The 16154-nt window shown below is 42.4% G+C and overlaps 1 protein-coding gene across 2 annotated transcripts in view; it reads left to right on the forward strand.

Annotated features, from left to right (window-relative positions):
* The first annotated feature begins 3943 nt into the window (after positions 1–3943).
* Positions 3944–16154, forward strand: part of BMPR1A (bone morphogenetic protein receptor type 1A) — a 144784-nt gene continuing 132573 nt past the window's right edge. Inside the window, exon 1 of one of the 2 annotated variants that reach the window (XM_069572347.1) lies at positions 3944–4523. The gene's annotated coding sequence lies outside the window, so the exon portion shown is untranslated. The remainder of the gene's footprint in view (positions 4524–16154) is intronic. The other variant, XM_069572348.1, reaches the window with a different exon arrangement.

Here is a 16154-nt window from a genome sequence, read left to right on the forward strand (position 1 = left end):
GCAAGGTGAATCGCTACAGGATAGGGAAGGACAGATTGACGGTGGGCTGAGTGGAGCTGGGGTGGGGAGGCCCCAGGTCTAGGTGTTGGGTGGGAGGACCTCAGGCCCTCTAGGTAGTACCTGCTAGCTGGAGAACCGTGAGCAATCAACAGGGGGTAGTCGAGGAGAACAGCAGGCAGCTGTTCAACTTGAGGCAATGGGGGGAAGGAGGCCTGACGGATAGAACATGGACAGGGAAATTCTAGAAAATAAACTGAAGGCAAACAAGTGTTACCACTAGGGGTATCAATCGGTACACAACAGAGTCTGTGTTGTAGGGCTGGGGCAGACTCCAGAGAGCAGAGTCCAGACCACAGGCAGAGAAAATCGAGTTCCACACAGGTTAAAAGGCCCGGGCTTCAGGGGCGAGAAAAGGGCTGTGAGTCAGTGCTTAGACGGGGGCCAAGGTTGGACATCTTGGTGTAAGTAGCAGAAGCTGCAGGTGGCTGAGTCCTGGGCTTGGGACTGGAGCTTTGAGAAGAGTCTTCCTGCCAGGAGAGGATTGTGGTCTACGGTAAAGGGTGTGCTGACAGTAGGGAGAGGTCAGTTGAGACCGTGGACTAGGCAGGACCGAGTGGTGACTACTTTGTAGCAAGAGCTTCACTGAACCATCTTTTAATCATAGGAAACAAGTCCTTTGAAAAAAAGAGAAATGAAAATAGAAGTGGGAAAAATCAAGTTATATACAAGTAAAAATAAAATGGGAAGTAAAATATTATACCAATACAAAGGAAAACACAAATTCAGATTTTTAAACTTTATTTTGTGCACTCAATTATATATATATATAACTATCTTTTTTCTTAAACACAGTTTCTGTTTTGGCTTGGTCCTTCTTAACCATGACGTTAACCAGGGTATTATTAACCAGTAAAATGATGTAGTAGGGTCTATGCCGAATAATGTAGCTGTTTCCTCTACTCTTCATAGCACTCTTATCCATTTAATATTGGGTTTGAAAACAACTAAAGCATTACTCTGTCAAGGACATCCCTTCACTAGTCCCTCCTTACTGAATTCTAATTTATTTCCATATCCATGATGACTTAGGACTGCCTTTATAGCAGGGAAGTGACTTTGGATGGATTAACTTGGATTAGTCTATCGCTCAGTCGTGTCTGACTCTTTGCGACCCCATGAACTGTAGCCTACCAGGCTCCTCCATCCATGGGATTTTCCAGGCAAGAATACTGGAGTGGGTTGCCATTTCCTTCTCCAAGAGATCTTTCCGATCCAGGGATTGAACCCAGGTCTCCCGCATTGTAGGCAGACGCTGTCCTGTCTGAGCCACCAGGGAAGACCTAATTCAACTAACACCTTCCCTGAAAGCAGACATGTCCATTTCACTGAATATGGTATAACCCATAGCTTCCCTGACTCGCCCTCACCTTTTCAACATCGTCTAAGCCACCCTCTAAAACTGGATACCAGGATTCCCTGGCAGCCCAGTGGTTAGGGCTCCGCACTGCAAGGGGCCCAGATTCCATCTGTGGTCAGGGAACTAGGATCCTGCAAACTGTACAGTGCGGCTAAAAGAAAAGAGAAGATTAAATAAATAAACAAACTGGATTTTGATGACAAGGTTCAGAAATGCTTAAAGGAAATTCCGTCTTTTATCTCATTCATTTAACAAATATTGAGCACTAGTTATGCACTAGACTCTGCAGAAACAGTTGAGAACAAGATGGACAAGGTTTCTGCTCTCATGGAGTTTATATTTTAGCAGGTCAGAGAGACTCAGACCATGAACAAATAACTAAATGAAGTAATTTCATACAGTAAAAAGTGGTATAAAGAAAACGAAATTGGCTGTCTCGGGGTGTTAAGATAGGTGATCAGACCTATCTTGAGGACCTGAGAACTGCAGAAGAGGGGTGATTTTGCATTCCAAACTAATGCTGTGTGATTTGGGCATGCAACTACCACTCTTGAGGCTTATACCTCAAACAGACCATGCAGAGGAAAAAGATCCATTTCCAAAGCATTCTGTTAACCTACTTAGAGGAAAACTATCACAGTAGAGAATGTTGAATTTGCACCTTGAGGTGTTGCCTTTGAGTTTGGGGGCCAGACCATACGTGTTCAGATGTCTCTTTGGGCTTCCTGGCTGCTCTTGTTCATTTAAGTGGGCAGGAAAACCGGAGAAACAGGCTGGCATGCATACACATGCCAGGAACCAAAGAAAACACCATGCCCTGCTCAGTTGTCAGTACCTAGGTTGCCTGCTGTGATAAAGCTAAGGATTTCAGCCTGGGCACTCAGGTGGGCTCTGTCCAAGGAAAGCAAAAGGATATTAAGTAGAATTCTTGAAAATTTGAAAAGGAGATCCTTTTCTCGAGAAGCAAAGCTATGACGACCTAAAATTTGATGCTTCAGTTTTGCTGTAATTTCTACAGTGGCATATAGCACAACCTAGGCAACATGGATTTGTTCATTTTGAAATACTAAATTTCTAACCTGAGGTTGTCTATTTTATAGACTGATTCATATATCTGAAAATTGAACTAGGCTCTAGAGAGTACACACTCAGCATAGTTTTTATCTGCCGTGACACATTGCTCAGCTTACATCTATGAGTTCTTTAGCTAATCAGTCTGAATCTCCTCAAGCAAAAGGTCCACCCTATCCCTTGACATCAAAGCGGTGTCCTACGTAGTAAACTTGAAAAAGTGACAAATTTTAGGTGATCCAGGGAAACTCATGTATCAAACATTCATCCTGCATAGCAAGATCCATGACTCTCAAACCTGAGACAGGTATAGAGTTCAGGAAAAAAAATTACAGAATAAGTAGAATTGAAAAAATAATTTGGAATTACAGAACTTATCTGAGGCATTAAGGGCAGAGGTGGATAAAAGCGACCGGCGGGGAAGAGAATGAAAGATGGACCAAAAAAAAAAAAAAAAAAACTTCAAACAAGAATGGAAGGGATTTTAGCCATTTAAACAAGAATACAAGGGAATAGTCTGGAATCTAAATATCTCTTAAGGGAGAATGTGTGTGAAAACAAATATCAGGGCTTGGCACATTCTTTTCCTTGTCTCTTTTTTTGTTTATAAAGGTAACTTAAAAAAAAAAAGGTATCTTTTGTAAAGAGATAATTTAATGCCATGCATTCGTTGAAAGACTTACCCAAGAGATCAAGGTCACATTTGGTTTTTAAAAAGAGACCAAGACTCTTCACATACAGGACACTGAATACTTGAAATGGCATTTTCCAAAGAATGGGGAGAAAAAAGGAGTGGCAACTATTTATGCTCTCCAAATGGAGGGAATCAGACTCGGAGGGTATCTGAGGTCACTAGAGTGAGCGACAGCAGAGACGGGAACAATATTTATAGTCCGCTGACTTCAGTTCTTTTGGGTTAACACCGCTGCTCAACTTATGTCTTTGGTATTCACGGGCTCCATCATAGGGCTCCCAGGCGGGCCAGGCCTCACAGCTCCTGGATCGACGCGAAAATGCTTCTTTCCCTTCAACTCCCCCCTACCTGCGCCTCTGTACGCTGGCAAAGAGCCCAGAAAGAGAGGCCGGGGAGCTATGGTAAATAATAGTTGGACTGTGGCTTTGTACGTTTCTTTGTCGCAACGACTACCACCACGGTCGGGCAGTTCTCCGCCATGGCGTGTGAATTGTCAGCGATCAGGCTTACTCCGCAAGCGCTAACCTGCCCTCACGTGTCACGAGTTTTTGTTAGAGCTTTAGAGTTTGTCCGGGGAGGGGGCCACACAAGGAACCCCGGAGCACTGGCAGTGCGGGGGGCCGGGCCCGCGCGCAGCTCGCAGCGGCGGGATCTGCGCCGCTGCCCCGCACTCAGTACTGTGCGGCGCGCGCACGGCGTCTCCTCCACCCGGCTTCCGGAGACTGGCCGGCCCCGCCGAGGCGGCGATGCGGCGTCTCGGTGAGAAGGGGCCGGCAGGGCCGCGCGGAGGAGAAGCCCCCCTCCCTACGGCAGCCCGGCGCCCCCTTGCCGGCGGCCAGCCCTCCTCCCCGGCAGCAGGGCGCCTAGCCCCAGAGACCCTTCGGGCCCTTCCGCCGCGCGCTCGGCTCTTTTCGCGTGCCCGGCCGGGCGGAGCGGGCGCCCTCCCAGCGCGCGAGCGTTGCGCCGAGTCTCGCGGAGGCCCGCCCCTCCCCCCACACCCCGCGCCCGCGCCGCCCCCCACCCCTCCCTCCCGCGCGAGTGTCCGCAGCGGCGGCGGCGGCGGCGGCTGCCGAGATTGGAATCCGCCTGCTGGCGCTCGGCGAAGGAGGAGCGAGGAGGGAGGAGGGCGAGGAGGGCGGGGAGGGCGGGCAGGAAGGCTCGGACTCCGGCGTGTCCGTCCGCGCGAGACGAGGATCGTACGGCTGCGCGAGGGGCGACCGGGCTGGGGCCGCTGCACGCCCCGGGCGGAGGCCGAGCCGGGCCCCCTGCCTCGCCCCCGCGCCCCGCCGCGCCCACCCCGCTCCGCGCCGAGAGCTGGAGGATGAGTTCCCCAGGGTTCGGGTGAGTTGGCTTGCCCGGAGAGTGCGTGTGCGCGTCGGCGGAGGCCGGCTGCGCCCGGGAGGCCGGCGCGGGCCGCAGGCGAAGTTTCGGGGGGAGCCAGGCGCGCGCGGGAGGCCCGAGCTGGGGGCCGCCAGGCCCGGCGGCCCCGTGGGGGTCTCTGCCGCCCAGGCTGTGACAGGCCGCGGCAGACTGGGCCCTGCCGCCCCGGGCCCAGCCCTGCGGGAGACCCGGGCCCCCGGCAGCCCCCTGCGACGTCCCCGCCTCCGGGCCCCTCTTTGTTCCCCACCCCCGAGTTTCGGGCCGAGTTTGGGGAGGCGGTGTGGGCGAAAGCCGCCACCAAGGACGATTCTTGAATCCTTAAATGGGAAAGGCGCTCACCTCCCTCGCCCGGGAGCGGCGAGGGTGATAGTCACGATTTGTCTGTTACGTTTCTAAAAGGAAAAAAGGAAAACGAATGTCTGTTTCATGGGGCGGTCGAGCCTGGAGGAACTGCCAACCCTCCTGCAAAACTTGCCCGCGGGAAGGTGCCAGGGTTCTCGGAGGTTCACCTGTTGTCCTGCGCCGCTTCCGCTGCCATGTCTGTTGTGATTCTGCACTTCAGCTTCTGAAAACTTTATGCTGGATTGACTGGAACCCTTTTTTTCTCTTTCCAGACTCCTAGTGGAAAGGTTGGCAAGAAAAAAATAACTTGCGTCAGGGAAGAAAAATAATGTGCTGTGTGTTAGGGTCTGACGTTTTGTGAGTTGTGCTTTTTCAGGCTTTTTTTAATTTGGTCAAAGTACTGCGAGTTTTCTCTTTCAAACGGTTAGCAAACCGTTCTGAGGACATAGTACGAACTTGGCACGTTCACCTGTGTTACGTCATTTAATCCTTAGGATAATCCTGGTTATTGTATTCCTCGTTTTTTAGGAGAGGAAATCGAGACGCCGAGAGGTTGAATAACTTGATTAAGTGAGCTGAGATTTGAACCCAAGATTTTCTCTGTTACTCGGAATCTGTTAGAGTGAGGCACGCGAAGAGTTAAACAGCAACAATTACAAAAAGCCTTTCTCTGCAAACACTCAAGTTTAGGAGCGCTTTTCAGTTCACTCATACTTGAAATGATCGCTATTTTGTTGCTTGAGTTGAAAACAACTCCTTTACTGTATTTATTTCAAAAGAGCAGTTCAAGTCGGAATTAAAGTAGAATGTATTAATGCCTATCAATTTTCAGTTGTTGAAATAGTTTGTGAACTAGAATTTAAATATTTAAAATTAAAGCTAAACTAGGGCAGTTCTGAGCTAGAAATGGGATGAAGTTTTACAAAAGGCCAATTGAAATTTAGAATGCCCTTTTAATAGAACCTGTATGGCGCTTCTGTTTTGGGTCCCCCCCTCCCCCCCCCTCCCCGCCCCCCTGCGCATTCTCTGTAGAACTCATTTGAAACTTTTTCTACTCGCTTCACTTCACATCCTTTCTTGAGAACATTGAGGTTTCCAGTGGGAGCTCCTTCCAGAATTTACTGGATTCCTTTTATCATCATCTTCTCTTCCTTCCATCTTAGTGGAAGAATATGTTTTGTCCTTCTTCCTAGTTAATACCTTATTTTAGCTTTTTCTTTTCTTTCCTACTTAATGGAGTTTGTTACTCTCTTAAAGTACTTGTTTACCCTTTAATTCACTACTCCCTCCACTTGTCTTGTGGCTGCTTTACCTTTTCAAATCATGTTAACAACAACAACAAAAATTGTCCTTATAGAAGTAACACATGTTCGTTAAACATAGAGCAAAACTGAAGTGAAATTAAAATTCATTCCATAAAATTAACTCGGGACATTACCAAGAGTAATTTACTTTTCCTACCTTTACTTCCCGACCATCCATTCATTTCTTAACCCTTGTTATCTGAATTTCACCTTCGAAAAGGTCACCTATAATCTAATAAACGCTTTTGGGCCTCCTTTCTAAGTCAACTTGAACTTTTTGTAGCTTTTAGCGTCAACCCATCATTCTTGGAATGCCTTTCCTTGTCTATCCTTCATCTGCCCATTTTATTCAACAAATACTATATTTTAACATAACAGGGGAGACAGCAGAAGGCAAAGACAGACAGGGTGCCTTTCCCTCATGGAGCTTAGAGTCTACTGAAGCAGACATGAATTCTGTAATTATATATAATTGTATAATTAAAGTGCAGAGTATTTGTAAGAGCTTAAAATGAGGACCTGACCTAGTGATGGTTTATGTTGGAGGAATCTTAGAAGGCCTTCTTGAAATTGTTGCTTTGGAACCCTGTGAACAATTCTGAAGGACGAATATGAATTTCCCAGATGAGACTAGGGCTTCTCTGATGTTATGCTGACTTTGTTATTCTTTGCCCCCTTCCCACTTTCTGGTCTTCCTTCTTCTGATTAATCTAAGTGTTCTCCAAGTTCCACTTTTCAGATCATTTTTCATATTTCTCTGGTCTTTTGACATTATTGTTTCAGACCCTTCTGTCTGAATAATTCTCAAGTCTCTATTCTTTATTTCTTTCCTGCCCTTGAATCCTGGTTTTTCCAGTTGTTCTACGAATATCTCTACCTGATTATTCAGGCAGTGTTCTTAGCAAACTTGTTTCCTGGTGTTCCTTATTTCTGTCGATGTTATCCCAAAGGCAGACCTTTCCCCATCCCATCCCGTGTTGTCTGTAGTCAGCATCTGTTGGTTCTCCTTCCATGGTGTTGTCGCTTTTCTCTCTGTTCATGCCAGCTCTGGTTCAGTTCTTAATACACGTTGGTATCAAGGTTATAATAGATTTATAAAATGAGTTGGACCACTTTTGTCCTTTTTCTCTTTTCAGAAACAGTTTAGACTGAGATTATCTTTTATTTGAGAGTTTGGCAGAACTCACCTATAAGAGCATTCAAGCTCAGATTTTTTTTTTTTTTTCCTGGAGAGGAATTTGAGTACCATTTCAACTTATCACATAGCAGTTGATCTTTGTAGGTTTTCTATTTCTTGTGTCAATTTTAGTGTTTAATATTTTTCCAGAAATATATTTATATTAAGTTTTCAAATACAGTGTTGTTTGGTTTTCACAAAGTTCATTTTTCTGTAAATTGTTTAATTTGCTATACTCATATGCAATATTCTGTCCTATGTATATCTTTGTATATTTCATGATTTTCCCTCTTCAGTCTTTTTTTCCCTGCTAACTGAAGCAGATTCTCATCCCACCTGGACTACTGTTATGACTTTATTGCCTTTTCTTCCTTATCCGGGTTATCTTAGGCATCACTGCCTAAATTAATCTTGAGTCCTTTTCATTTCCCCCACTCAGAAGTTTCCAGTGTCTTCTGTTAAATGAAATTGTTTTCTTGGGATTCGCCTCAGATTTGCCAGATGGTTATAAGGGAATGGCAACCCACTCCAGTACTCTTGCCTGGAAAATTCCGTGGACCGAGGAGCCTGGTAGGCTATAGTCCACGGGGCTGCAAAGAGTCGGATGCAACTGAGCAACTTCACGTCACGTATCTTTCACTATTTTCGCTTCCTGCCCGTGTTCTTTCCCTGCTGCTTCTGCTGTTGCTCACAACTGTTCCATCTCCTTGTCATATGTACAAGTCCTGCCCATTCGTCAAGCCCCATTTCGGATTCCAACTCTTTTTGAAGCCTTCTCCATTTTCTTCTTCTGGATGGAACTCTTTGTGAAGGAAAGGGTTTTCTAAAGGTATGAAGTCTTTTAATCTAGTATTTTCTTCTTGCATTTACTCACTTGTCTCTTTTTCTTGTAGTTTTATTGAGATATAATTGACATACAACACTCTAAGTTTAGGGTGTACAGGATAACAATTTGACTTCCATACATCCTGAAACGATTATCATTGTAAGTTTGGTGAACATCCATTGTCTCATATAGATTCAAAATTAAAGAATGGAAAAAAGTTTTATTCCTGTGATGAAAACTCTTCAGATTTACTCTTGTCAGCTTTCGTATATAACATACAGCAGTGTTGATTATATTTATCAGGTTGTTGTACATTACATCCCTAGTACTTAGTTGTCTTACAACTGAAAGGTTGTGGCTCTTGCCACTCATTTGTCTTTTTAAATAAGCAACCTTATTGAAATATAATTTGTGTATAGTTATATATGTACCCATGTTAAGTTTATAATTTTGTGAGTCATTTGATCTTCTACAGCAATTTTTATACAAATACTAGCTCTGCTCCTAAGACTGTAGAATGGGTCTGTAACTGGCTTTGCAAAAGGCCCCTATCTGGCCCAGCAGCAGTTGGACATCAATTATAGTATTATTGATTGGACTTTTGGATCTTAGGAGCAGGGAGCCATGGAAAGAAAGGGAAATGAATTTCCTCTCAGGCTCAATTTTGATCTAGAAAGTGTTTCCTTCTTCCCTCTTCTACTTTTTATTAGTGTTTGTGCTTTTAGAATGCTGTTTTAAAACCTCAAGGTCATTATTGACCAGGTCAGTCCAGCTCTTTAACACAAGATTAAATGCTGAATTGTGTTGAATTGTGTCAACTATAAGATACACCCTCATTTTATAGACCACTTATAAAGAAAATATGCTTCTAATTGATTTTAAGAAGCCATTGATTGCACCTTCATTTCAGAAATGCTAAGATATGGAAAATATATGTGCTTTAGAATTAATGAGTAGGGTTTCTCTCACATCAAAACTCCTATTCCTTTAGCGAATATGTTGGGAAGAAGAATTTAAACCACATTTATGTGGGAATGGTTTATAGCCCTACTGTTACTGTGAATAGAGAGGGTGCTTGCTAAACCTCTTTAGCAAGTAAAATGTTTCATGCAATATAGAGAAATATTTATATGTTTGGATGGGATCTCTTCACAACTGGGTACGCCAGCCTGATCGCAAGGTACTTTGACTGCCCCCAGATTTTCGTCTTCATTTCTTTTGCTCATTTTCTGAACTCACAGGTTTCTAAAGCGCTGATAATTTTCACAAAATGGCACAGATTATATAAGGGGGAATTGTGTTAGAGTTTTGATAGCCAGTTTTGCGGATTATTTTAAAGACAATATCCAGTATTTATATATCATCATTAACAATCATCATATACTTAGTTTTCTAAAAAGTAAATATAAAAATAATTGTAAATATTTGGATAATTTGCTAAATCATAGTTATGTTTGTCAGTTTTATAGCCAACGTTAAAAATTTTTTATTGATGTATAGTTGCTTTACAATGTGTTAATTTCTGCTCTACAGCAGAGTGTAGATTTGGTTATACATATATGTATTCTTTCCCATGATGGTTTATCACAGGATACTAAATATAGGTCCCTGTGTTATACAATAAGATCTATCCTATATATAATTGTTTGCATCTGCTAATCCCAAACTCCCAATCCTTCCCTCCCTCACACTCCTCCTCCTTGGCAACAGCAAGGCTATTCTCCATGTCTGTGAATCTGTTTCTGTTTTATAGGTAAATTCATTTGTGTCACACTGTAGATTCCACAAGTAAGTGGTATCATATGATATCTGTCTCTGTCTGGTTTCCTTTGCTTGGTATGATGCCCTCCAGGTCCGTCCGTGTTGCTGCAGGTGGCGTTGTTTCGCTCCTTCTCAGGGCTGAGTAGTGTTTCGTTGCATATGGGCACCGCGTCTGTCCTTTCATCTGTGCATGGATCTTTAGTTGTTTCCATGTCTTAACTGCTGGGAATAGTGCTGTACAGCCGATACTTTAAAAGGCTGTGAGTTCTAAAAATTGAAAAGAAAGAAACAGAAGGATGTTTTCAAAGACCTCCAGTAATGTGTTTTGAAGAAAGCACTGGAGTATTGTCTTAAGGAGATCATATGATTAGTGGAATCCATCTTTTGGTGGACTCAGTGAGTCCCTAAACCAGGTTCAAAAGGGCAGTTAAATATGGAACTAATGAATTGCTGAATAGATAAAGGAAAGACACTAAATAGATAAAGAAAGATATTCTTGTGTATTTTTTATTGAAAACGGGTGGACACTTATATTACCATATGTAAAATAGATAGCCAGTGGGAATTTGCTGTATGACATGAGGGACTCAGGACACCAGGGCTCTGTAAGAACCTAGAGGGGTGGGATGTGGAGGGAGGTGAGAGGGAGGTTAAGGAGGGAGGGGCCATATGTGTACTTATGGCCGATTTATGTTGATGTTTGGCAGAAACCAACATAGTTCTGTAAAGCAGTTATCTTTCAGTTAAACAAATTTAAAATTAAAAAAATAACTGGTGAGTTTGAGCTATCCTGCCTGATATTATGCATGTTGTTACTCTTCTGTTATATTTGTGGTGAACTTTGTTTTCTTACAGTAAACACTTTTCATACCACTAATAACATCTGAAGCTGTAGGGCTTGGCTGTTGCTCTACCTGTATATAATTGGCTGTTCCTTGAAGGGCTTTCTTGGTGGCTCAGATGGTAAAGCAAGGCAGGAGATCCGGGTTCAGTCCCTGGGTTGATCCCCTGGAGAAGGGAATGGCTTCCCACTCCATTATTCTTGTCTGGAGAATTCTTTGGACAGAGGAGCCTTGTCTGGAGAATTCTTTGGACAGAGGAGCCTGGCAAGCTATAGTCCATGGGGTCAGACATGACTGAGCCCCTAACACATTCGCTTCACTTATGAAGAGTAGGGGTATGTCAAGTGTGGGGATAAAATAGCCAGATTTACAGTTTGGGAGATAAGTGACATAGTGGATAATCAGTTTGGAGAAAAGAAGACCAAAGACACTGAAACTTGGAGGGAAGCTGTTCCTTCCTTGCTTACACTTAGGATGGTGGCAGGTAATTAGGGTGTAGAATGGATAGGACTTGATAATTAGCTGTGGAGGAGAGGAGGAGTGGGGTTGTCAAGAATAACTTCCAGGTTTCTAGATTGGAAACCTGGCAAGGTAGATGTGTGTTGTTAACTGAGATGAAAAAAGTAAGGGGAGAGCTGGTTTCTGGAGGAAAATAATTTAGTTTTGATCCTCTGAAACACCAGGTAGAATCTTACTTGTAAGTTGCATTTATAGGTCTGGAGTTTGACAGAGGTTTGAGCTGGAGGTAGATAGACATTTGGAATTGAATACCATATAAATTGTATATTCCAGCAATGGGAACTAGGTGGCTCTCTAAAGTGACTTTTGTTTGCAAGTGGCAAAACTAACTCAGATTAGCCTAAAGGGGGGAAAGCTACCCCCAACCACCTCCCAAACCCATTTTTGGGAAAAGACTAGAAATAAATATGACTGGATCTAAGTGTTCAGATGATGTAATCGGGAATCTGTCTTTTCTGCTTACCACTTTTTTTGCCTCGTTTTCAGCAGGTACTTTGATCTGGCAGGGAGGACCACTGGTAGCTTCAGGGTTGTGTGGTCCTTATTGCTGTAGGTTCAAGAGAGGGAAAAAACGCTTCTTGCCCAGGTGCGTGTATTCTGTCTCATGGAGAGATTGCTATTGAGTCTACATAGGATGTGGGGTACCATCACTGCCAGAGTTGGCTTATATGCCCACTGAAGCAGTCAGGGACTGATCGCCTTTTTGAAGCCGTGTGAAATGGGCAAGTGGTTGTTTCCTCAAAGAAAGGTGGCTCTGAGTAGGTTGTTGTTGAGTCACTAAGCTGTGTCTGACTCTGCGACCCACTGGACTGCAGCACGCCAGGCTTCCCTGACCTTCACTATCTCTGGGAGTTTGCTCAGACTCATGTCCGTTGACTTGGTGATGCTATCTGGGTAGGTAAACAAAGGTATTGGAGCTTCATGGCAATAGAAGGAGAAAAAAGTGGAAGCAGTGACAGACTTTATTGTCTTGGGAGCCAAAATCACTGCAGATGGTGACTGGAGTCTTGAAATTAAACAACGCTTTCTCCTTGGAAGGAAGGCTGCTACAAACCTGGACGGCATATTGAAAAGCAGAGACATCACTTTGGTGAAAAGATCTCTATAGTCAAACCTATGGTTTTTTCAGTAGTTGTGTACAGATGGGAGAGTTGGATCATGAAGAAGGCTGAGCACCCAAGAACTGATGCTTTCAAACTGTGGTGCTGGAGAAGACTCTTGAGAGTCCCTTGGACTGCGTGGAGATCAAACCAGTCAATCCTGAAGGAAATCAACCCTGAATATTCATTGGAAGGGCTGTTGCTGAAGCTGAAGCTCCAGTACCTTTGGCCACCTGATGGGAAGAGCCACTGGAAAAGACTCTGTTGCTGGGAAAGGTTAAAGACAAAAGGAGAAGAGGGTGGCAGAGGATGAGATGGTTAGATAGCATTACTAACTCAATGGACATGAATTTGAGCAAACTCCGGGAGATGGTGGAGGACAGAGCAGCCTGGCCTGCTGCAGTCCGTGGTGTCTTGAAGAGTCAGACATGATTTAGCAACTGAGTCAACAACAGTATATGATTGTTGTTATATACAACAGCAACAACAATATATAATTTCAATGGTTATTTTACAGACCTCATTTCAGGAACTCCCGGTATATAACAGCAGAGAGCCTAGAACAGCCCTGAGAAATAGCAATTTAAGACCTAGATAGAGAAGATAGACACTACATAACTTCACAAATGATTATCTAATTATAGTTACATTAAGATCTACAAAACAGAAGTACAGGTGGCTTACAAGAGTGGTAAGGGAGGTTGGTCTTTTCAGGGTGCAGGTGTTTGGAAGGCTTTCCTGAGACAGTATCCTGTACAGTGAGACCTTGGACTGGAAAGGAGAGGAGAGTGTTCCTGGAAGTATCACGATTTAGTAGTTTTTAAAGCAAACATTTTTTGCTTTTTTAAAAATTATAAAAGTAGTATACCTGTTGTGGATAATTTGGGAAATTTAAAAAATTTTAAAGAAGCTGCAAAACACTCGAGCTTTGGCTTTTAATTTTTGTAAACTGACATCTATATAGTACTGGTATTACCACTAAGCTAACTGTGCAGTCTTGGATGCTGTATTAACTCTGTATGGTTCTTTGTTTCCTTGTCTTAAAATGTGAAAGGAGTTGATAAGCTTTAATGTTGCTTTCTGCTTAAAAGAATAAAGTTACATGACTTCAATGTGGAGTGGTTAGTTACTGAAATTGCGCTGGGTCCTGGTGACATCCCTGGATTTCTGATTCTTAGCTGAGAAGTCACTTGTCTGCCCTGGCGGTCATTTCAGGTAGTGAAGGAAGTGGCCTGTGACCAGTGGCACTCTTCCATGCCTGCTTTCCTGTCTCTTCTGAGCTTTTTTTTTTCCTCTTTAGACAGCTGATTTGCCTAAGCTGTCTGAAACGTTACAGGCTCCCAACATTGAAGTTAGGTCTGGGGGAGACTTGTGTGGCTGTCATGCTGTCGTGTGTGTGTTGAAATTTGTAGGTAGCTTTCTTACTTGAAATGAAAATTTTAAAATGTATTTCAGGAATATAAAATCTTGAATGTCTTAAATTTGTATTTAAGAATATTTAGATTTCTAGCCGAAAGGTGGTCCTGTTGGGAAATACTAAAGTTAAGGCTATTAACTTTTGGTGAGATTCTTGAACTTATTTTTATTTTATTTTATTTTTCAAAAAATCATTTAAAAATGTCATGGAATAGAAATATTTGAACAGTATTCAAAAGTCTCTATATATCAGGCCAACAAAATACTATCACTTGATGACAGATAACTTTTATTGTATCAATTTCAGTAATCTTTCATGTAATAAAAAATGTTGAGAAAAAGGCTTGCTTGCTGTATTTATATGTGTGTATCTTGAGTAAAGAAAAAAGTTAATCTTTCTGAAATAGTGCTTTAGTGATCATCTTTACTTGCTAAATATTTTTTTCTGGTTTCTTATTTGCTTACAATATAAAATTCACAGTGTCCCATACTGGCCTTCTTCTCTGGCCCGTTCTGCCTTTTCTGCCTCATTCACTTCCCACTGCTCTTTTATTAGCCTCTGTCACCTTTTATCCAGTTCTGGATGTGAGTTCGGAATCGTTAGATCTGTAGGGTCCTCTGTGGTGCCACGTGTGGTTGTTGAAAATTCAAAATGCGGCTAGTCTGGAGTATGCACCAGGTTTTGAAGATGGTGCAATAAAAAGAAGGTAAAATATCTTGTATTTTACAAGACATTTTGATTACATACAAATTTTGATTATATATTGTTAATACTGTTTGACTATGTTGGGTTAAATAAATATATTATTTTCGATTCTTTCTGCTTTTTTAATGTGGCTGTTAAAACTTATTAAGTATGCATTCTGTTGTAGAGTGCTGCCTTTCCTCCCCCCATTCTTTGCTTACCATAGTTCTTCAAAGTCTAGCGAGAATCCTGTCTCTTCTGTGAAGCTGTCCTCAGTGGGCCAAGGCTAAAAGTTGGCTCTTCTGTGATTGTTTGGAGGCAGTTGGTGTTTCTGGTGCATCATTAACCATTAAATCTCTTCACTGTAAGCCTTCTCAGTTTTTAATCAGGGGAAGCTCAGTGCCGTTTCCCTGCCTGGCACCACAGACCTCCGCTTTTGTTTCTTCTGTTTAAAGAAGTTACGCATATTTGTGTTGACACGTCAAGCAGTAACACCCCGGAAGTAGAAAGTCAATGTCTTCTGCAATCTTGCCTTGTCCTCCAGAGATCACTGCTATTTAAAGTAATATAAAGATAATTTTTCTTTTCCAGTCTTCATTTCTTCCTCTTAACCCCTTTCCCTGTTTCCAAAAAATGAGGTCATACTATGCATCATTTTCTTTAACTTTGTTTTCACTGAGTATGTGGCAGTCTTATGTCAGTAAATATAAATTTGGTCATTCTTTTTAGTAGCCGAGTAGTATTCCCTTTTACAAATATACCTTAATTTAATGCACTAATCAGCTGCTGATGAATATTTAATTGTTTCCAATTTTTTGGCATTACAAGCAATGCTGTGGTGCTTGTACATATCCTATGAGAGTATTTTTATTTTATAGGATGAAATTCTTAGAAGTGCATTTACTGTAAGAGAAGCCATACAGATTTGATATAGTGCCAGAGTGCTCTGCGAAATCTTCGTAACAACTCACTCTCCAACCAAGTGTTTGCATGTGTTCTCCCCTCCCCACTTCAACACAGTAACATCAGTCAGTTTTCATTTTTGCTAGTCTGCCAGCTGAACAAACAGCGTTATAGGTTTAATCTATGCTTCTTTGATTATGAATAAGATTGAGCAGTTTTACATGTTTTTTTGGTACTTTGCATTTCTCTGTCGTTCATTCATTTTTCTAATCTAGTGTTTTCTTACTCATTTGTAGAAACTCTTGTATGGCATCAGCTCGCTCTTTGGCACATTGCATTTGCTTTTTTATTTGTTGTTGTTGTTGGTTTTTTTTTTTTACTTTTTTTTGTGATGTATAAAAACTCATTTGCTTTTTTTTTAATTTTTATTTTTACTTTATTTTGCTTTACCATACTGTATTGGTAACTCATTTGCTTTTGTAAAAGTATTAAAAAACAAGAGAATAAAAAGTTTCAGTTGTCTTATGCTCTGTATATTTTATAAGCTCTTTGATTGAATTTTGTCCTAAAAAGTTTTGTTTCGCCAACAGTACTAGTTCAGTGCTTTGTACAGAGTAAGCGTCCAGGTATTTGTATGTGTTGATGGTGAATCGGTCCAGACTATGCCACTGTAGCATAACAATTATTTTGAGCTGAAGGCATTTGATAATAGGCTTT

This window comes from Ovis canadensis, chromosome 25 (assembly GCF_042477335.2).
Source record: "Ovis canadensis isolate MfBH-ARS-UI-01 breed Bighorn chromosome 25, ARS-UI_OviCan_v2, whole genome shotgun sequence".
NCBI classification, from domain to species: Eukaryota; Metazoa; Chordata; class Mammalia; order Artiodactyla; family Bovidae; genus Ovis; species Ovis canadensis.